The sequence below is a fragment of the Microcaecilia unicolor genome, chromosome 5, assembly GCF_901765095.1.
Source record: "Microcaecilia unicolor chromosome 5, aMicUni1.1, whole genome shotgun sequence".
Classification (NCBI taxonomy): domain Eukaryota; kingdom Metazoa; phylum Chordata; class Amphibia; order Gymnophiona; family Siphonopidae; genus Microcaecilia; species Microcaecilia unicolor.
Genome location: NC_044035.1, coordinates 310,044,105 through 310,065,520, shown reverse-complemented (window position 1 = coordinate 310,065,520; position 21,416 = coordinate 310,044,105). Strand labels below are relative to the sequence as shown.

The 21,416-nt window shown below is 50.0% G+C and overlaps 1 protein-coding gene across 2 annotated transcripts in view; it reads right to left on the bottom strand.

Moving 5' to 3' along the window:
• The window catches only part of SIAH1 (siah E3 ubiquitin protein ligase 1), a 91,386-nt gene that overhangs the window by 49,817 nt on the left and 20,153 nt on the right, over nt 1-21,416 (bottom strand). The window lies entirely within an intron of this gene.

The window sequence follows — 21,416 nt, the reverse complement described above, 5'->3', positions numbered from 1 at the left end:
CACACGCACGCAGTGACGACGAACTACACGAGCACGCAAGCGCACATCTCTCTGCATTTCTTAGAAGGCACGGCCAAATGAACAGACACGCCCAGAGAAATCGACAAGATCCTATACTACGTACGTTTAAAAAAAAAAGTCCAAACCAGAAAACCCAAGCCACAAGTTATATTGCTAACCAAAGGTGTACTGGCCTGCTAACTCCACAGTAAAGCTTACTACGTAAAAGTACAATATAGCGAAGTGCTCTAACAGCTATGGTTTTAGCCTACATTTGACAGTGAAACTTGGCATACTGATGCTATAGTCATTTAAAATGAAACTCCATTATGCGAAATATATTATTTCAAAAGCCATTGGGTAGTGTAACACAACTTCTATTTTCCCATATACTCTGGGCCAACAAAAAGAAACTCCTTGAGGTCCACTACTTGTAGCCAGTCTGCACAATTTCCCTCTATTTAGAAGTAGGATAGCAGTATATTGAAAAAATTAAACCCTATACAATTCCAGCACATGGGTCTCCTTAAGGCACTCATATTAACGCTAAATACAATTTATATATAGAAATATAAAGAGATTAAGGGCCCTGTTTACTAAGGCGTGCTAGTGTTTTTAGCATGTGCTAATGCTTGACACACCCATATATTCCTATGGGTGACTTGCACTAGAGTGCACTAAAAATGTTTGCTCCTACAGCACGGCTTAGTAAACAGGGCCTTAAAATATATATAGATATATAGATATATATAGATATATATAGATAGATATATATATAGATAGAGAGAGAGAGTTTATTGGACTACCTTACATTAGGAATTGGCAAAGCACAGTTTACAATGATCAACAAAAAGAAATGAAAAGAACAACAAATACAGAAAGGAAAGCATGAGTAGAAAAAACCTGAAATAAAAGGAGGGGAGGCCAGGAAAATGGAAACAAATCTTCAAGCGAACAGAAAGCACGGGATGGAGTGTAGGGGATATTAAGAGAGACATTGGTATTCAGAACCTTGAATTAAGGTGATAATCTTGCACTGAATTCTAAACTTAATCAGGAGCCAAATAGTGATGTTTAAGAAGCAAGGTCACTTGCTCAAACCATCTACCAAAACAGAGGATCCTGACAACCATGTTCTGGGCAAACAATGAAGGAGAACCTCAGGAATCTTGGCATTGACCACATTACAGTAGTCTAGTTGAAAGATTCCTACCTACTAGTATGAGGAACAGTGTGATCTGAGAAAAGTCATACAGAAAAACAGTGTACCCACACAAAATTCCAGTGATTCAAGAGTTACTCTACTGTCAAAAATAATCCCTACGTATTTAATTTTAATACCAGTCTGAATGGGGTGCAAAGCAAGAAAGGTGAAAATACTGGAGGAAGGTGGCCGTTAATCCAGCATCTAACTGTTTTGGATAGAGTTAGGTTAGTTCTCAGAGGACAAGCAGATCAGCTAATTCTCACATGTGGGTGATGTCATCCAGAGCCCAGGGTAGAAATGCTGCCCAGCGTACTGTTTCTTTAAAAGCTCGAGGCAGCATTCCCACCTTGCATGCGCGGGTTCCTTCTCTTGCGGGGTAAAATAATTTTTCCCTTCAGGAAGGTGCTGTGTTTTCTACCGAGTGAAGTAATCCCATTAACTTGCAGTAACAGATAGAGTCTGACAGGCAGTGTAGGATCTATTTTGCGTTGACTGCCATATCTATGATTATCTCCAAGTTGGTGAGATGTCAAATGTGAGTGCCCGATGCAAAGAGCTCCTAGACCTCAGAGAGCGTTCGTTCTCTCGAGGCTAGAGTAGCAGATTTGGTAGAGATGAGTATTGTGTTCAATTCTGGTCGCCGCATCTCAAGAAAGATATAGTGGAATTGGAAAAGGTGCAGTGAAGGGCGACTAAAATGATAGCGGGGATGGGACGACTTCCCTATGAAGAAAGACTAAGGAGGCTAGGGCTTTTCAGCTTGACGAAGAGACGGCTGAGGGGAGACATGATAGAGGTATATAAAATAATGAATGGAGTGGAACAAGTGGATGTGAAGCGTCTGTTCACGCTTTCCAAAAATACTAGGACTAGGGGGCATGCGATGAAACTACAGTGTAGTAAATTTAAAACAAATCGGAGAAAATTTTTCTTCACCCAACGCGTAATTAAACTCTGGAATTTGTTGCCTGAGAACGTGGTGAAGGCGGTTAGCTTGGCAGAGTTTAAAAAGGGGTTAGACGGTTTCCTGAAGGACAAGTCCATAAACCGCTACTAAATGGACTTGGGAAAAATCCACAATTCCAGGAATAACACGTATAGAATGTTTGTACATTTGGAAAGCTTGCCAGGTGCCCTTGGCCTGGATTGGCCCCTGTCGTGGACAGGATGCTGGGCTCGATGGACCCTTGGTCTTTTCCCATTGTGGCATTACTGACATACTTATGTACTTCTGCTCAGTGTGCTGCTGCGGCTAGGAGAGCGAATAGAACGTTGGGTATTATTAGGAAAGGTATGGAAAGCAGGTGTGAGGATGTTATAATGCCGTTGTATTGCTCCATGGTGCGACCGCACCTTGAGTATTGTGTTCAATTCTGGTTGCTGCATCTCAAGAAAGATATAGTAAAATTGGAAAAGGTGCAGCGAAGGGCGACTAAAATGATAGCGGGGATGGGACGACTTCCCTATGAAGAAAGACTAAGGAGGCTAGGGCTTTCAGCTTGGAAAAGAGACGGCTGAGGGGAGATATGATAGAGGTATATAAAATAATGAGTGGAGTGGAACAGGTGGATGTGAAGCATCTGTTCACACTTTCCAAAAATACTATGACTAGGGGGCATGCGATGAAACTACAGTGTAGCAAATTAAAACAAATCGGAGAAAATCTTTCTTCACCCAACGCATAATTAAACTCTGGAATTCATTGCCGGAGAACGTGGTGAAGGCGGTTAGCTTGGCAGAGTTTAAAAAGGGGTTACACAGTTTCCTAAAGGACAAGTCAATAAACCTCTACTACATGGACTTGGGAAAAATCCACAATTCCAGGAATAGCATGTATAGAATGTTTGTATGTTTGGGAATGTATTCCGCTTATTAGAAAAAGAGGAAAAAAGACCAAACGTCAGCCGGCGTGGCTAAACGGTAAAGTAAAGGAAGCTATTAGAGCCAAAAAACAATCCTTCAGAAAATGGAGAAGGGAACCGACGGAAGACAATAAGATAAAGCATAAGGAATGTCAAGCCAAATGCAAAAAGGAGATAAAGAGGGCTGAGGAGGACTTTGAAAAAAAGTTAGCGATAGAAGCGAAAACACATATCAAATTTTTTTTAGCTATATTAAAAGCAGAAAGCCGGCTAAAGAATCAGTAGGGTCGCTGGACGACGGTGGTGTTAAAGGGGCGATCAGGGAAGACAAAGCTGTAGAGGAGAAATTAAATGAATTCTTTGCTTCGGTCTTCACCGAGGAGGATTTGGGAGGGATACTGGTGCCGGAAAAGGTATTTGAAGCGGATGAGTCAGAAAGACTAAATGATTTCTCTGTAAACTTGGAGGATGTAATGGGGCAGTTCTGCAAACTAGAGTAGTAAATCGCCGGGTCCGGATGGTATTCATCCCACAGTATTAATAGAGCTGAAAAATGAACTTCTGGAGCTGCTGTTAGTAATATGCAATTTATCCCTAAAATCAGGTGTGGTACCGGAAGATTGGAGGGTGGCCAATGTAACGCCGATTTTTAAAAGGGGTTCCAGAGGAGATCCAGGAAATTATAGACCGGTGAGTCTGACGTCGGTGCTGGGAAAAATGGTGGAGGCTATTATTAAGAATAAAATTACGGAGCACGTACAAAAGCATGGGCTGCTGAGACAAAGTCAGCACGCATTTAGTGAAGGGAAGTCTTGCCTCACAAATCCACTGCATTTTTTCGAGGGGGTGAACAAGCATGTGGACAAAGGAGAGCCGGTGGATATTGTATATCTAGATTTTCAGAAGGCGTTTGACAAAGTGCCTCATGAAAGACTCCAAAGGAAACTGGAGAGTCATGGGATCGGAGGCAGTGTATTATTATGGATTAAGAGCTGGTTAAAAGACAGGAAGCAGAGAGTAGGGTTGAATGGTAAGTATTCTCGATGGAGAAGTTAGTGGGGTCCCTCAGGGGTCTGTGCTGGGACCACTGCTTTTTAACATATTTATAAATGACCTTGAGATGGGAGTAACTAGTGAGGTAATTAAATTCACAGATGACACAAAGTTATCCAGGGTCGTCTCGTTGCGGGAGGAGTGTGAAAGATTACAAGAGGACCTCGTGAGACTGGGGGATTGGGCATCCAAATGGCAGATGAAGTTCAACGTTGACAAGTGCAAAGTGATGCACGTGGGAAGGAGGAACCCAAATTACGGCTATGTCATGCAAGGTTCCGCTTTAGGTGTTACGGACCGAGAAAGGGATCTGGGAGTCATCGTGGATAGAACGTTGAAATCTTCCGCTCAATGTGCTGCGGTGGCTAAGAAGGCAAACAGAATTATTAGAACAGTATTATTAGAAAAGGGATGGAAAACAAGTATGAGGATGTTATAATGCCGTTATATCTCTCCATGGTGTGACCGCACCTGGAGTATTGTGTTCAGTTCTGGTCGCCTAATCTCAAAAAAGATATAAAGGAATTGGAGAAGGTGCAGAGAAGGGCGATGAAAATGATAAAAGGGATGGGACGACAACCTTATGAAGAGAGGTTAAGACGGCTAGGACTCTTTAGCCTGGAGAAAAGGCGGCTGAGGGGTGATATGATAGAGGTCTACAAAATAATGAGTGGGTAGAGCGGACAGATGTGAACCGTTTGTTTACGCTTTCTAACAATAATAGAAGTAGGGGACACAAGATGAAATTAGAATGTGGTAGGTTTAAAACAAATTGGAGAAAGTTTTTCTTTACTCAGCGTATGGTTAGACTCTGGAACTCATTGCCGGAGAAGGTAGTGACGGCAGCTGGCCTTGCTGAGTTTAAAGGGGGTCTGGACAGATTCCTGAAGGAAAAGTCCATTGATCGTTATTAAATTCTGGGTTTTTGCCAGGTTCTTGGGGCCTGGATTGGCCGCTGTCGGAGACAGAGTGCTGGGCTTGATGGACCTTTGGTCTTTTCCCAGCGTGGCAGTGCTTATGTACTTATGGAAGCTTGCCACGTGCCCTTGGCCTGGATTGGCCGCTGTCGGGGACAGGATGCTGGGCTCGATGGACCCTTGGTCTTTCCCAGTGTGGCATTACTTATGTACTTACGTACTTATTGGTTCATTTCCTTTTTTCCTATATTGCCTAAAACCTGACTGGGATGTGGCCCTCAAGGACCATGGTTGACCACTCCTGATCTACAAGCTACCAAAAATAGAGAACATCAAGTTTTATTACATCCTCATCAACGTCTGTGAAATTTTTATAATTAAGGTCTCTAGTCTTCTGTGACCTAGCATTGTGACAGGAGATCAACGTTACCCAGATTTTCCTCGATGATAAGCCGTCAGAATCGGGACAAAAAGTTGCTTAACATCAGCAATAGGAAGGTATTCTCCAATAGTCAGTCTGTTTTGAGCTGGTGAAGGGATGAATCAGCAGGAGGTTCCTGGTGTCCAAGGCCTCAGGCAAAACTTCAGCTGTGCTTGCCTACCCCTCCCCAGTAGTTCAAGACCTCTCTACTCCCTCACTCCCCACCCTACACACACACACACACACACACATCAGAAGTCTGGCCCACCAGATGAAATGTTCAGAGCGTTTGCAAGCCACACCTTCAACAGCTGAAGGAGCAAAGAAACAAACTCCAGCTACTTTTTCAATGAGACAGCAGAAACTGAGGGACAGGACAAGGACCTTGAGGGTAGACAAAGGCAAAAATGGTGATTGTGCCACCAGCTCCCCTTATACCCAACCAAGCAAGACTGCCCGGTTCTCCAAGAGATTGAGATAATCTCTGGGAGCGGGCCAGCCCTATTTGTCAGAGGCATTGATGTGTAGGACATATCAAAATCCCATGCCCATTTTCAAGATCCCACTTTGAGAAAAAATAGGATTTACAGTACAAATCCAAAAATCTGGACCGCTCGGAGATTGGTTCAGTTCGGATTTTTGGATTTTCTGGATTCTCATGCATTACTTTTAAAATTCAAATTTAAGGAATAGAGATCAAAAGGCAAATATTGTAGATTTATTCATTAAATACAGAAAAAAAGAAAACACTGTAAAAGCGAAAAAAATGGGTACAGTATATATATTTTAGTATACACCCACTAGAACATATCAAGTGAAATCAAGCTCAAACATATCACCACCGTGGAAAACAGAATGCGGAGTACCTCAAGGATCATCACTATCACCAATCCTTTTCAACCTAATGATGACCCCATTAACCAAATCCTTATCCAACCAAGGCCTTAACCCTTTCATCTATGCAGACAATGTCACAATATACATTCCTTACAAACGTGATCTGACAGAAATCACCAACGAAATCAAGCTCAGCTTGAATATCATGGACTCATGGGCAAACGCATTTCAACTAAAACTCAACACAGAAAAAACACACTGTCTCATCCTCTCATCCCAATACATTACGAACAAACCCACAAACAAACACCCCAGATTATACCATCCCTATCTCAGACAGCCTGAAAATTCTCGGTGTCACAATCGACCGTAACCTCACACTAGAGAACCAAGTGAAATCTACAACAAAGAAAATGTTCCACTCAATGTGGAAACTCAAAAGCGTGAAACCATTCTTCCCAAGGAAATATTTTGCAACTTGATACAATCAATGGTACTAAGCCATGTAGACTACTGCAATGGAATTTATGCGAGATGCAAAGAACAAATTATAAAGAAACTTCAGACTGCTCAAAACACAGCAGCCAGGCTTATATTTGGAAAAACGTGATTCAAAAGCGCCAAACCCCCCAGAGAAAAACTGCACTGGCTCCCAATCAAAGAAGGGAAAATTAGGTTCTTACCATGATAATTTTCTTTCCTTTAGTCATAGCAGATGAAGCCATTACGTATGGGTTGTGTCCATCAACCAGCAGGGGGAGATAGAGAGCACTCAACTTTTCTCAGTGCCTCATGACCAGCTAGCTCCACTGCCTCTTCAGTATTTGAAGCTTCCAAAGCAGTATGGCAAACCGCAATGGGAATAACATGAACTTTCCTCACAGCGAACGATGGCCCCTTAACAAGGGCATGAACTCAAAAAAAGGAGGGAATAAACTCATCCTCCACTTTGTATAAACAGAGGGAATACTTGCATCCTCCTGGAGGGAATAATCTCATCCTCCCAAAACATGAACTGGAGGGAATGAACTCATCCTCCCAAAACATGAACTGGAGGGAATGAACTCATCCTCCTATAACTGTAACAAGAATCCTGAAGACTGATTTCCGACTCCCCAAGGATGGAATATAACTTCAGGAAACAAGAACAGCACCTAAAATCAGAATCACTGCAATACAGACAATCATACAGGGAGGGCTCATGGCTTCATCTGCTATGACTAAAGGAAAGAAAATTATCATGGTAAGAACCTAATTTTCCCTTCCTTGTCATCAAGCAGATCATTACATATGGGATGTAACAAAGCAATCCCTAATAGGGTGGGAACAAGCCACACCATGTGCTAGCACCTGTGCTCCAAAACGTGCATCCCTCCTGGCAGCCACATCCAGCCTGTAATGTTGGGCTAAAGAGAGCTTAGAAGCCCATGTTGCAGCACTGCAAATCTCATGAAGAGATAGTGCTCCAGTTTCCGCCCAGGAAGAGGAAATCGCTCTTGTGGAATGTGCCTTAAAGGCTTCAGGCGGAGCCCGGCCAGACAGCAGATATGCTGAAAAGATAGCTTCTTTGAGCCAACGGGCAATAGTGGCTTTAGACGCTGAAGACCCTCTGCGAGGACCTGCAAACAGCATAAAAAGATGATCAGAGGTCCTGAAAGAATTTGTAATTCGCAGATACTGCAACAGAGTCCTGCGCACATCCAAAAGGTGCAACTGCCCAAATGAACCTGGAAACTCCTCCGCAACAAAGGAGGGAAGAAAAACAGGCTGGTTTAGGTGAAACGCTGAAACCACCTTAGGCATGAAGGAAGGCACGATCCGAACCGTGACCCCTGACTGAGAATTGTAGAAAAAGGTCTCTACAGGACAGTGCCTGGAGCTCTGACACCTGTCTCGCCGAGGTAATGGCCACTAAAAAGACGGCCTTCAGTGTCAAATCTCTCTCTGATGCACGCCAAAGCGGTTCAAAGGGAGCCCCCTGACGGACCTTCAATACTAACCTCAGGTTCCAACCTGGACAAGGTGCCCACACGGGAGGACGGAGCCGAAGCACCCCTCTAAGAAATTGTGCCACATCTGGATGAGCAGCTAAGGACACGCCTTCAACCTTGCCACGCAGGGAGGCCAATGCTGCCACTTGCACCCGCAGGGAATTATAGGCCAAGCCTTTGTGTACACCATCCTGCAAAAAATCCAGAATCGGCGAGACAGAAGCCCGCAACGGAGAAAGCGCTCTTGAAACACACCAGACTTCAAACTGGCGCCAAATCCTGGCATAAGCCACGGAAGTGGAGCGCTTACGGGCCTGCAGGAGAGTGGAAATTACCTTGAGTAGCCTTTATCTCTCAATTGCGCCCTCTCAATCGCCATGCCATAAGACCAAAGCGGCAGGCGTCCTCCATGGCCACCGGACCCTGTGACAACAGGTGCGGAACCAGAGGTAACGGAAAGGGAGCCTCCAACAGCATCTGTCGGAGGTCCGCATACCAAGGCCTCCTGTGCCAATCCGGGGCGATGAGTACCACTTCTCCTGGATGCAGCCGAATCCGCAGGACCAAGGGCCACGGAGGGAAGACATACAGCAAGCCCAGGGGCCAGGGTTGAGCCAAGGCATCCAACCCGGCAGCGCGAGGATCCCTCCGTCTGCTGAAGAAGCACGGGACTTTGGCATTGGAACTGGTTGCCATAAGATCCATCACTGGCTTGTCCCATTTGGCACATATCTGCAGGAATACATCATCTGCTAGTTCCCACTCCGCTGGATCGATCTGATGCCTGCTTAGATAGTCGGCTTGCACGTTTCTCTGACCTGCAATGTGAGCTGCTGACAGGGACTGTAGATGCAGCTCGGCCCAGTGGCAAATTTGTTCGGCCTGCGCGGCTAGAGCTCTGCACTGAGTGCCGCCTTGTCGATTTATGTAGGCCACTGCTGTCGTGTTGTCAGACATCACTCGGACAGCCAATCCTTCCAGGGTCACTTGAAAGGCCAGAAGAGCCAGAAACACCATTTTCAACTCCAGGCGGATGATAGACCACTCTGACTCATCGGGCGTCCACAGACCCTGGGCATGCTTCCCCTGGCAATGTGCACCCCAGCCCTTCAGGCTGGCATCTGTCACCACTAGACAGCAAACGGGGAGCACCAGCAGCATTCCCCGCCGCAACATGCTGTCCGAGAGCCACCACTCCATACTGAGGCAGGCCGCAGGGAGCCAAGAAAGTCTGCACTGATAATCCTGAGATACTGGAGACCATCGTTGAAGTAGAGAATACTGTAGAGGTCTCGGGTGTACTCTCGCCCATGGCACCACTTCCAAGGTGGCCGTCATCGATCCCAACCGCTGGACAATGTCCCAAGCTCGCGGGCGGGGCATCCTCAGGAGCAGACGGACATGATTCTGAAGCTTGCACCGCCTTTGTTTGGGAAGAAACACATAGCTCGAGGCTGTGTCGAACCTGGCCCCCAAATATTCTAGAGATTGCGAGGGGGTCAGGTAACTTTTGGCCATATTGACGACCAAGCCCAGAGATTGAAGGACTGAAACCACTCTGGCTGTAGCTAGATGACTCTTTTTCTGAGTCTGCTCTGATGAGCCAGTCGTCTAGGTACGGGTGAACCCGGATACCCTCTCGCCTGAGAAAGGCAGCTACTACCACCATTACCTTGGAGAAGGTTCGGGGAGCTGTGGCGAGGCCAAAAGGCAAGGCCCGAAACTGGAAATGTTTTCCCAACACCGCAAACCGCAGAAACTTCTGGTGCGGGGGCCCAATTGGTATGTGCAAGTAAGCTTCTTTCAGGTCCACAGACGTGAGAAACTCTCCTGGCTGTACCACCGCAATGACGGAGCGCAGGGTTTCCATGTGAAAATGCCGCACTCTTAAGGACTTGTTTAACTCTTTTAAGTCCAGGATCGGGCGAAAAGACCCGCCTTTTCGTGGCACCACAAAGTAAATGGAGTAGCGGCCTAGACCTTGTTCGGCGGGAGGCACCGGGGTCACAGCCCCTATCTAGCACAGACTGTGCAGAGTCTCCTCTACCGCCGCCCGTTTGGCGGCAGAACCACATCGGGACTCCACAAACATGTCTCTCACCGGGGCATCGAATTCTATTCAGTATCCGTCTCTGATCAGGTCCAAGACCCACTGATCTGCGGAGATTTTGGCCCACTCCTCGAAAAAGAGGGAAAGTCTTCCTCCTATGACAGGAAACGAGGAGAGAGCCAGCGCACCATCATTGAGAGGGTCGCCCCTGAACTCCAGGCCTTGAACCGGCAGCTGCGGAACGTTTGTCCGAGCGAAAGGAGTTTCTCTGCTGAAAGCGGGCACGAGAAGTGAACCCAGCAGCATGCCCTGAGCGGTACTTTCTAGCTTCACGGAAGCGAGGTCTGTAAGAGGAGCGGACCGCCTGACCCATAGAGGAAGGCTTCGGCCTATCTTCAGGCAAGCGCTGAGGTTTGGAATCCCCCAGGCCTTTAACAATGTTTTCCAGCTCCTCACCAAACAGGAGAAGGCCTTGAAAAGGCAACTTCACCAACCTTTGCTTAGAGGCCATGTCCACCGCCCAATGTCATAGCCAAAGAGTGCGGCGAGCCACCACTGCTACAGCCATTTGCTTAGCCGAAGCTCTGACCATATCATAAAGGGCGTCAGCCAAAAAGGACAAGGCCGACTCCATCCGCGGAGCCACTTCAGATAAGGTCTCCGCTCCATCACTGGGCTGTTCCACTGCCTGCTGTAACCAAGCCAGGCAAGCTCTAGCAGCATAACAACTGCTTGCAGACGCCCAAACAGTGAGATCTGCCATATCAAAGGACCGCTTCAGAGCTGAATCAAGCCTGTGGTCTTGAATATCCTTCAGGGCAACACCTCCTTCAACAGGGAGGGTAGTTCTCTTTGTCACAGCCGTGACCAGGGCATCCACTTTAGGCATTGCAAAGCGAGCCAAATGTTCTTCACTCAGAGGGTATAATTGCCCCATAGCCCTGGCAACCTTCAAAGGTCCCTCGGGGTCAGCCCATTGAGCCAAAATAAGCTCTTGGATGGAGTCATGCAAAGGAAAGGCTCGAGCAGGCTTTCTGGTACTAGCCATCCTTGGATTAACAGAGGAGGCTGTGCCACTCCCAGGATCTTCAATCGAGAGAGCTTGTAAGGCATCTGAAATAAGCGCTGGCAGCTCCTCGCGGTGGAAAATCCTCACCGCAGACGGATCATCAAGCTCCTGTGGCAATTCTGCACCCAACTCTGGCTCCTCAGCCCAAGAAGTTCTGCCAGAATCCTCATAGCCCAACCACGGGGGGGAGAAAAGGGGGGTGCGCCACACTCAGAAGGGGAATTAGCCCGTCTACGTTTATCAGGAGGATAAGAAACAGGCAAAGCCAACTCCAAAAGGCCAGGATCCACCGGGGAAGCAGGCAGAGGGTCCGAAGAACCCTGTAGAAGAGCTCTTTTAAGCATGTATGCCCTATGCAGTATTAAAACAAAATCAGGGGAGAAAACCGCTCCCTGACCGCCCGGATCCTGCCCAGGGCTATCAGCTCTATTATTAGCCTCACTCAGAGGACCCCCCCCCCCCCCCGGATTCAGGGCTCTCCGTCGCAACGGAGGCCACACCATGTGGAAAATCCAAAATGGCGTCCGCTGCCAGCTCAGAGCGCGAAAGATCACCGCTCGCCATGCTCGGGCTGGCTCTACTGTCTGTACAGCACGAATTACAGAGCCCCGCTGCTGATTTGCGCTTGCTACATTTAGAACAGCGCTTTACAGTCTCCGCAGCCATCGCCGAAAACGGCAGTAAAATTCAAAAATGGCGGTTCGCGCCAAAAACGTCCCAATCGTGGGCCCACCCCGGAGGAGTCAGAAAACACTCTTACCTCACTGGACCGAGTATCACAGCTCCGGTCCTGCAGAAGAATCTCAAGAAAAAAACCTCTTTTCCAAGATCGCTGCGCTAAAGCGCGACGCGACTTTAATTATTTTTTCTTTTAACGCTGTGAGGAAAGCAGAGGCAAAAGAGGTAAATAATAACACTCTGGAGGCTCAGATAAGTGGGAAAGGCAGGGAAAGGCGAACCAATGTGCCTGCATCCACTGAGTGGGAAAGGACAGGGAAAAGCACCCTCTGAAAGACCCAAGGAGGCGAATTCTAAGCTCTCAACATCCAGGCCGTGAGAGCCAGAGACTGGAGGTTGGGATGCAGAAGCGACCCCTCATTCTGGGTGATGAGGGTTGGAAGACACTCCAATCTCCACAGTTTATCGGAGGACAACTCCAGAAGAAGAGGGAACCAAATCTGACGAGGCCAGAAGGGTGCAATCAGAATCATGGTTCTGCAGTCTTACTTGAGTTTCAGCAAAGTCTTCCCTACTAGAGGTATGGGAGGATATGCATACAGAAGGCCTGTTCCCCAATGTAGGAGAAAGGCATCGGACGCTAGTCTGTCATAGGCCTGAAGCTTGGAACAGAACTGAGGGACCTTGTGATTGATCTGAGTGGCAAAAAGAGCCACCGAGGGGGTGCCCCACCCTCCGAAGATCTTGCGGATTACTCCCATGTTCAATGACCATTCGTGAAGCTGCATTATCCTGCTCAGCCTGTCGGCCAGACTGTTTACACCTGCCAGGTAAGTGGCTTGCAGAAACATGCCGTGATGGCGTGCCCAAAGCCACATCTGGACGGCCTCCTGACACAGAGGGCAAGATCCGGTGCCCCATTGTTTGCTGGTGTAATACATGGCAACCTGATTGTCTGAATCAATATGATTTGGTTGGACAGCCGGTCTCTGAAAGCCTTTAGAGCATTCCGGATCACTCGCAATTCCAGGAGATTGATCTGAAGACCTGTTTCCTGAAAGGACCAGGCTCTTTGAGTGTGAAGCCCATCTATATGAGCTCCCCACCCCAGGAGGGATGCATCCGTCGTTAGCACTTTTTGAGGCTGAGGAATTTGGAATGGACGCCCCAAGGTCAGATTGGATCAAATCGCCCACCATTGCAGAGAATTCCAGAAGTCGGTGGACAGTTGGATTACATCCTCTAGACTCCCCGCAGCTTGATACAACTGGGAAGCTAGGGTCCACTGAGCCAATCTCATGTGTAGACGTGCCATGTGCCCCAGAAGTCAACATCTACCGAACCGTGATCTGTTGAGACGCTCGAACTGTGGACACCAGGGACAGGAGGTTGTCTGCCCTTGGCTCGGGAACATAAGCTTGAACTGTCTTCGTGTTCAACAGGGCTCCAATGAATTCCAACTTTTGCACTAGAGTGAGATGGGACTTGGGGTAATTGATTATGAGCCCTAGTAGTTCTAGCACCTGAATAGTAATTCGCATGGACTGCTGAGCGCCTGTCTTCGAGGTGTTCTTCACCAGCCAATCATCGAGATAAGGGAACACATGCACTCCCAGTCTGCGTAGCGACGCTGCGACTACCACCAGGCACTTTGTGAATACTCTGGGAGCAGACGCCAGACCAATGGGCAGCACACAGTACTGAAAGTGATGAGTTCCCAGCCGAAATCGAAGATACTTCCTGTGAGCTGGCAGGATCAAGATATGTGTGTAAGCCTCCTTTAAGTCCAGAAAGCATAGCCAATCGTTCTCTTGAATCATGGGAAGAAGGGTGCCCAGGGAAACCATCCTGAACTTTTCTCAAACTAGAAATTTGTTCAGGCCCCTTAGGTCTAGGATGGGACGCATCCCCCGTTTTCTTCTGCACAAGGAAGTACCTGGAATAAAATCCTAGCCCTTCTTCCCCTGGTGGAACGGGTTCGACCGCACCAGCCTTTAGAAGGGCGGAGAGTTCCTCTGCAAGTACCTGCTTGTGCTGGGAACTGTAAGATTGAGCTCCCAGTGGACAATTTGGAGGTTTGGATTCCAGATTGAGGGTGTATCCTAACCGGACTATTTGAAGAACCCACCAGTCGGAGGTTATAAGAGGCCACCGCTGGTGAAAAAATATCAACCTCCCTCCAACCGGTAAGTCGTCCGGTACGGACACTTTTATTGAGACTATGCTTAGCTGCAGTATGGGCCTTAGTCGCACGCTGTTGACGAGAACAAGCGCGCTGAGGTTGAGCCTGGGCAAACTGCCGAGAAGCAGGCGTGTACCTACGCCTAGAATAGAAATAGGGAGCACTCCTCTTCCCGTCAAAAACCCTCCTAGATGAGGAGGCAGTAGCAGAAGATGTCCGGTGGGAGAGAGAATCCACAGCATCATTATGCTTCTTGATCTGATCAACTAGATCTTCTACTTTTTCACCAAAAAGATTATCCCACCAGCAAGGAACATCCGCCATCCGCTGCTAGACAGAATGATCCAGGTCAGACACGCAGCCATGAGAGTCTGCGCATCACTATATCTTGAGCAGCAACTCTGGATGCCACGTCAAAAGTGTCAAATGTACACCTGGCCAGGAACTTTTGACACGCCTTCTGCTGCCTGACCACCTGGCGAAAAGGCTCGGCCAGCTCCGTAGGGAGTGTATCAACCAAGCCCAACAGTTGCCGTATCGAGTCCCGTGCACACTCGTGAAGAGCTGGTAAGACTGAATCTTGGCAGCGAGCATAGCGGCCTGGTACGTCTTCCTCCCAAAGGAGTCAAGAGTTCTAGCCTCTCTGCCTGGGGGCGCTGAAGTATAGGAACTGTCACAGCCTCTTTAGGAGGAGAAGAATAATCCAGGACTTCGAGCATCTCAGCCATTTCCCGGACAAAAGAGGAAAAGGACAGACTCTGTGGTGGAGATTGATCCTTCCCCTCCGCCAGAAAGGAGACTGAGGGAATCCCAAAGGACTCATCAGAAGAGAAATACCTGGGATCCTCTTCTGACTCCCATGAACACTCCTGCTCAGTATCGGATAGAACCTGAGTTAAGGTGCTTCGACACTGAACCTGCCTCGACGCTGAGGAACGATGTCCTCTATGGCGATGTCGAGAGGCCGATGCCCGGTCCGACTGCAGCGAAGCTCCCTTCACCGACATCGAAGGGGAGTCGACCTGGGTGGCAGCCGACGTGGATGCCGCAAGCAGCATCGTGGTTGGGGACCTCACCGCAGGTGAAGGGCCAGACACCGCTGCAGCAGCAGGTACAGAAGGCACAAGCACCCCCGACACAAAAGCTGTCATAGCAATCCCTCCAGAAGTTCTGGAAACAAGGCCCGGATGCACTCTTTGAGAGCCGCCAACGGAGAAAGCTGCGGGGTCGGTGGAACAGGCGGTGTCAGAATCAGTGAAGGGTCAGGAGCAGGTACCGGGCTGCTAGGAGACCGACACATCGGCACCTCCTGTATCGAGGGGGAGCGATCCTCTCGGCGCCGACGCTTCTCGGATGCCGACTCTCTCGACGCCCCGTAGCTCCTGGTACCGTGTGTCAAAGGAGAACGATGACTGTGCGTCTTCGCCTTCGCTCGACGCCCATCATCAAGACTCCTCGGTACTGAGGACGTGGAATCCTCACTTCTCCTCAGGGCCAGGTCCGACGAAGGTCAGTCCCGGGGGGCCTGCATAACAGGAGGCCTCGAGACAGGTGGAGACCCACTCGACGCCTCACTGCTCCCAGTGCGAGTTGGTCTCTCAGCAGCCAATACCTTCCTTCCCGACGTCAATGCTCCTGTCGATGTCGACATCGCCAACCTCGGTACTGATTGTCGAAGGACCTGACTGAGTCCCAAAACGTTTTTCTCGTTGGGCTTCTCAAGACGCTTGGGTCCGTTTCTTCATACGAAGACACAGACTACAAAGCAGCTGGGCTATGGTCGGGCCCAAGGCACTGGATACACCAGGTGTGGGTATCGGTACCTGAGATAGTCCGGATGCATCACGTACAATGCTTGAAGCCGCTGGGTGTCTTCGATGACATGGAAGGAAAAACAACTTCGGCGAAATCAAACGACGTGTTATGATTCTGCCGGTTTGGCTGCGGGGGAGGGGGGGGACGTCTCTTCTGATTGGCTGCCAGGGGTTGTGCTGACGTCAGGGGATAGTACTTTAGCCTGCAGCTGAAGAGTTTCTCTGCTTTTGCGTTACTTATTTGGTGGTAACAGGAAAGCCTGACAGGTTTCTCTCAGAACGTGCTCTAGGTTCTGACAGGGATCTGTGTTGATTTAGAGTATTCTTTTCCTTCCCTCTGGGTTAGCTGCTGCTGTGTGTGTGTGTGTGTACGTAGCTCTGTAATCAGGGTCAGCTGCTCGTTTGTTTAGTGGGGGCTGGGCATTGCTCAGCCTCCGGGCTCTGGGCTGAGTGAGAGCGTTCTCCTTTGTTTGTTTGTTTTAAGGATTTCTCTTCCCAGTGTCCCGGCCTGCTGGCTCAGTAAGTTTAACCCTTTGGGCCTGCTGGCTCAGTAAGTTTAACCCTTTGTGTACTGTGTGTATTGTATTCCTGCCTCTGCCAGTGTGTTTGTTTGGATGGGCCCCACTCCCTCTCGGGAGGGGAAGCGTTCTCTCTGGTTGTTTGTTGATTGATGGCACTCTCTCTCTGCTGGCTCTACAAGCTTAACCCTTTGTGTTCTGGGTGCCTCTGTCTACAGTGGGGTGAGGCAAAGGCTTTCTGCCTTCCTTTTGTGTTTGGTTCCTCTGGCTTCTGCCTGGGGCTCCTACCCTGGTGGGGGGGGGGGGGGGGGGTTGCTGTGTTAGTTTCCCTGTCCTGCGCTAGTCCCCTGCGTGGGCGTGGCCCGCTCTGGTCCTTTGTTTCCCCCTCTGCCCTATTGCTGGTGTTCAGCGCGTGTCTGGCCTCGGGGCCCTCTGGGTTCTTTCACCCCTCCCTGTGTGTGATTGGGTTCCAGTTCAGCCGTGAGGCTCGCACGAGTGGCTCTGTCTGCGTGGGTTCCGGTTCGGCCGCGAGGCCCGCCTGTATGCCTATTTCCCTTCTTCCTGAGGGACTGTGGGGAGGGGTAGCTTAGGGGGTATTGTGTAGCTGGGGTGTGCGGTGGTGGGTCGGTCTCCCCTTGGCCTGGGTCGGCGCCCTGCTGGCCTCAGCCAGGGCCCAAGGGCTCACGACCAACCCAACGGATTACAGAACGCAAAAGCCATGAGCTCGACCGATCCATCCCCCATGCAACTGCTCCAGCAATTGCATGCTCAGCTACAACAGGTATCGGGAGTCGTGAACGCACTGTCTCAACGGGTAGACACACTGACTGTCACGGGGGCTGTGGAGGTCCCGCCAGCAGCTACTCCGCCAAGTTCCCACGCATGCGGCCGAGGGATTCGGGTGGCTACGCCCCCGAGGTACGAGGGCGACAGTAAGACCTGCCGGGGGTTCCTCAATCAATGCCAAATTGTCTTCGAGTTGCAGGCCCGGGATTTTCCTTCGGATCGGGCGAAGGTGGCTTATATTATCTCTCTACTGGCAGGCCCCGCTCTGGCCTGGGCCTCGCCCTTATGGGAGAAGAAGGATCCCCTCCTGGATAATTTGGCAGAGTTCTTGAAACAATTTCGGCTCATCTTTGAGGAACCCGGGAAGCCCTCCTCGGCGGCGACTCAGCTGTTGAATTTACATCAGGGGCGACTCTCTCTGGGTAGTACGCCATCCAGTTTCGGACCTTGGCCGCGGAGCTAGGTTGGGATAACCCAAGCCTGACTGCGGTATTTTGGCATGGGGTCTCGGCCAACATTAAGGACGAACTCACAGGCCGGGAGCTGCCCTCAGATCTGAATGACCTCATCCGTCTCTGCATCCAGGTGGACATCCGGTTCAGGGAGCGGGCCTGTGAACGTCGCGCTGGTCAGCAGGTGGCAGGGGCTAACTCGAGGAGCTCGCACAAGAGCCCTGCTTCCCCGTCGCTGGGTGTGCCCGATGGGTCTGAACCTATGCAGGTTGACCGGGCGGCCCAGGAGAGACAGCGGAGACGCTCTAAGGGGCTGTGCCTGCATTGTGGAGTGAAGGGGCACTTTATCCGTGAGTGGCCGAAGAGAAAGAAGTCGGGAAACCAGCAGCCCTGATACCGGCTAGGGAGACCGGGTCAGGGCCAAAGTCCTTCTCCCCTTGGATGCAGGTTTTGGTGCCAGTTCTACTGGCGATTAAGGATACCCCTTTGTTTTGAGGCGCTAGTTGACTCGGGGGCGGGAGGCAACTTTATCAGCGCGGACCTGGTGCGGGTTCATCAAATTCCTACGATGGAGTTACCTCAGTCCATCACTGTCTCAGCGGCTTGGGGACGGGTTCGGGGAGTTCTCCGCTCCAGAACCGTGCCTATGACCATACGGGTAGGAGTCTTACACAAAGAAATTATCTCCTTCTACGTCCTTCCGTCGGCCACTGAGGCCATAATCCTGGGATTACCCTGGCTTCGCCTGCATAACCCGTGCATTGATTGGGCCCGGGGTGAATTGACGGCGTGGGGCCCGGGCTGCCAGAAGGTCTGTTTGGATAAGGTCTCGCCAGCCCCAGTGACGCTTCCTTTGGATCGAGCCAATGTTATGTTACCGGGGCCCTACAGATCCTTTGGAAATGTTTTTTCCAAACAGCAAGCAGAGATTCTGCCTCCTCATCGCTCCTATGACTGTGCCATAGAGCTACTACCTGGCACTGAACCTCCCCGTGGCCGCGTATACCCCCTATCCCGGCCAGAGACGGAAGCCATGTCCCAGTATATTCGAGAGAACCTAGCTCGAGGCTTCATCCGGCCCTCTAAATCACCCGCGGGGGCTGGATTCTTCTTCGTGGAGAAGAAGGATGGGGGGTTGCGCCCCTGTATTGACTACAGGGGACTCAATGCCATCATGCGGAAGGACAAATACCCCCTTCCCTTGATTTCTGAGATGTTTGACCGCCTCCAGGGGGCCCAGATCTTCTCCAAGCTCGATCTCAGGGGGGCCTACAACCTTGTGCGGATCAAGGAGGGGGATGAGTGGAAGACGGCGTTTAACACCCGCGACGGGCATTACGAATATCTGGTAATGCCCTTTGGACTTGCTAATGCTCCAGCCGTCTTCCAAGCCTTCATGAATGACATCTTCAGGGATCTCCTGTATAAGTTTGTGATGGTCTACTTGGACGATATTTTGATTTTTTCAAGGGCTGAGGAAGAGCACCAGGAGCACCTGAAGACCGTATTGCAGCGGTTGAGGGAGAACCACCTCTATGTGAAATTGGAAAAATGTGAATTCCATCGCTCCGAACTGCTCTTCCTGGGGTACATCATTTCTAACCACGGGCTGCGTATGGACCCCAGTAAGCTGACAGCCATCCTGCACTGGCAGCAACCTACGGGGCGTAAGGCTCTACAGCGCTTCTTAGGTTTTGCAAACTACTATAGGCAGTTTATTTGGAATTACTCGTCCCTCACTGCCCCTCTTACTGCCTTGACTAAGAAGAACGCTGACGCTCGCAACTGGTCGCCTGAGGCGTGTCAAGCCTTTGAGAATTTGAAACAGGCATTTGTTGGAGCTCCAGTGTTGCGCCATCCCAACCCGACAAATAAATTTTTCGTGGAAGTGGATGCATCATCGGTTGGCGTAGGAGCAGTGCTGTCCCAGGCCCACCCCAGTGGGAAACTTCTCCCATGTGCATTCTTCTCTAAAAAGTATACCCCTGCCGAGAAGAATTATGCCATCGGGGATCAGGAACTATTAGCCATTAAATTGGCCCTGGAAGAATGGCGTCATCTGCTGGAAGGGGCGCAGGAGCCCTTCACGGTGTTCACGGACCATAAAAACCTGACTTATTTACGAGAAGCGAGAAGGCTGAATCCTCGCCAGGCCCGGTGGGCACTATTCTTCTCCCGCTTTGATTTCATTCTGACCTATCGTCCAGCGGAGAAGAACATCAAGGATGATGCCCTCTCCAGGTCCATGGAGGCTGACCTGGAGGATGAACCCCTGCAGTATGTAATTAAACCTGATGTCATTGTGCCCGCGATGACGCTAGCAGTACCTGCAGGTATGACCTTTGTGCCACCCCGGCTGAGAGAAAAGACACTCCAATGGGGGCATGCCTCTCGAATGGCAGGACATCCCGGGATCCTGGGAACCAAGCGGTTCATCTCCCAGCAGTATTGGTGGCCTTCACTTGATCAGGATGTGCAGGAGTTTGTGGCTGCGTGTCCTGAGTGCGCCCAGCATAAGGCTGACCGTCGGAGACCCCAGGGGTTGCTGATGCCTTTACCGGTACCGGAGAGACTGTGGACCCACATTGCCATGGACTTTGTTACGGATCTGCCTAACTCTGAAGGGCACACAGTTGTCTTGGTAGTGGTGGACCGGTTTTCTAAAATGGCCCACTTCATACCGATGCCTACCCTTCCTTCGGCAGTGAAGCTGGCACAGTATTTCATCAGCTCTATTTTTCGTCTCCATGGTCTGCCAGAATCTATTACCTCTGATCGAGGAGTACAGTTTGTCTCAAAGTTCTGGAGAGCCCTGAATCAGGCCCTTGAAGTAAAGCTGAACTTTTCGTCGGGATATCACCCACAATCCAATGGCCAAACAGAACGAGTGAACCAATGCTTGAAGCAGTTCCTACGGATGTATGTCAATGAGCACCACAACAACTGGAGTCAGCTGCTGCCTTGGGCAGAATTCGCTCATAACAACCGAGTGAGCTCGGCCACGGGCGCTTCGCCCTTTTACATCGTATATGGACGACACCCGCGGATACCAGCCCCCTTGAAAACTAACTTGGATGTCCCGGCAGCGGCCGATGCGGTGACCTCGCTCCAAGCAATTTGGTCATCAGTTCAGAAAGCGCTGCGAGTGACCTCCGCTCGTATGAAACGCCAAGCGGATCGGTCTCGCAGAGTGGAACCGCACTTCCAGCCTGGCGACTTGGTGTGGTTGTCCACGCGTAATCTTCGTCTGAAGATTCCCTCCTCCCGCTTTGCACCTCGATTTGTGGGCCCGTATCCCATTGTGAGGCAAGTGAATCGGATCTGTTATCAGCTAAAGTTACCACCTACATTACGGGTACATAACACCTTTCATGTGTCCTTGCTGAAGCCTGTGGTTCTGAGAAAAGGGGCTTTGCCCGCGTTGCCTGCTAGTCCAGCCATCTCAGCCTCCCAGGGGGAATACGAAGTCCGGGATGTCTTGGATGCAAGGCGCTTCCGGGGACATCTCCAGTATCTCATTGCGTGGAAGGGATATGGACCGGCAGACAACTCCTGGGAGGACGCTACTCATGTCCACGC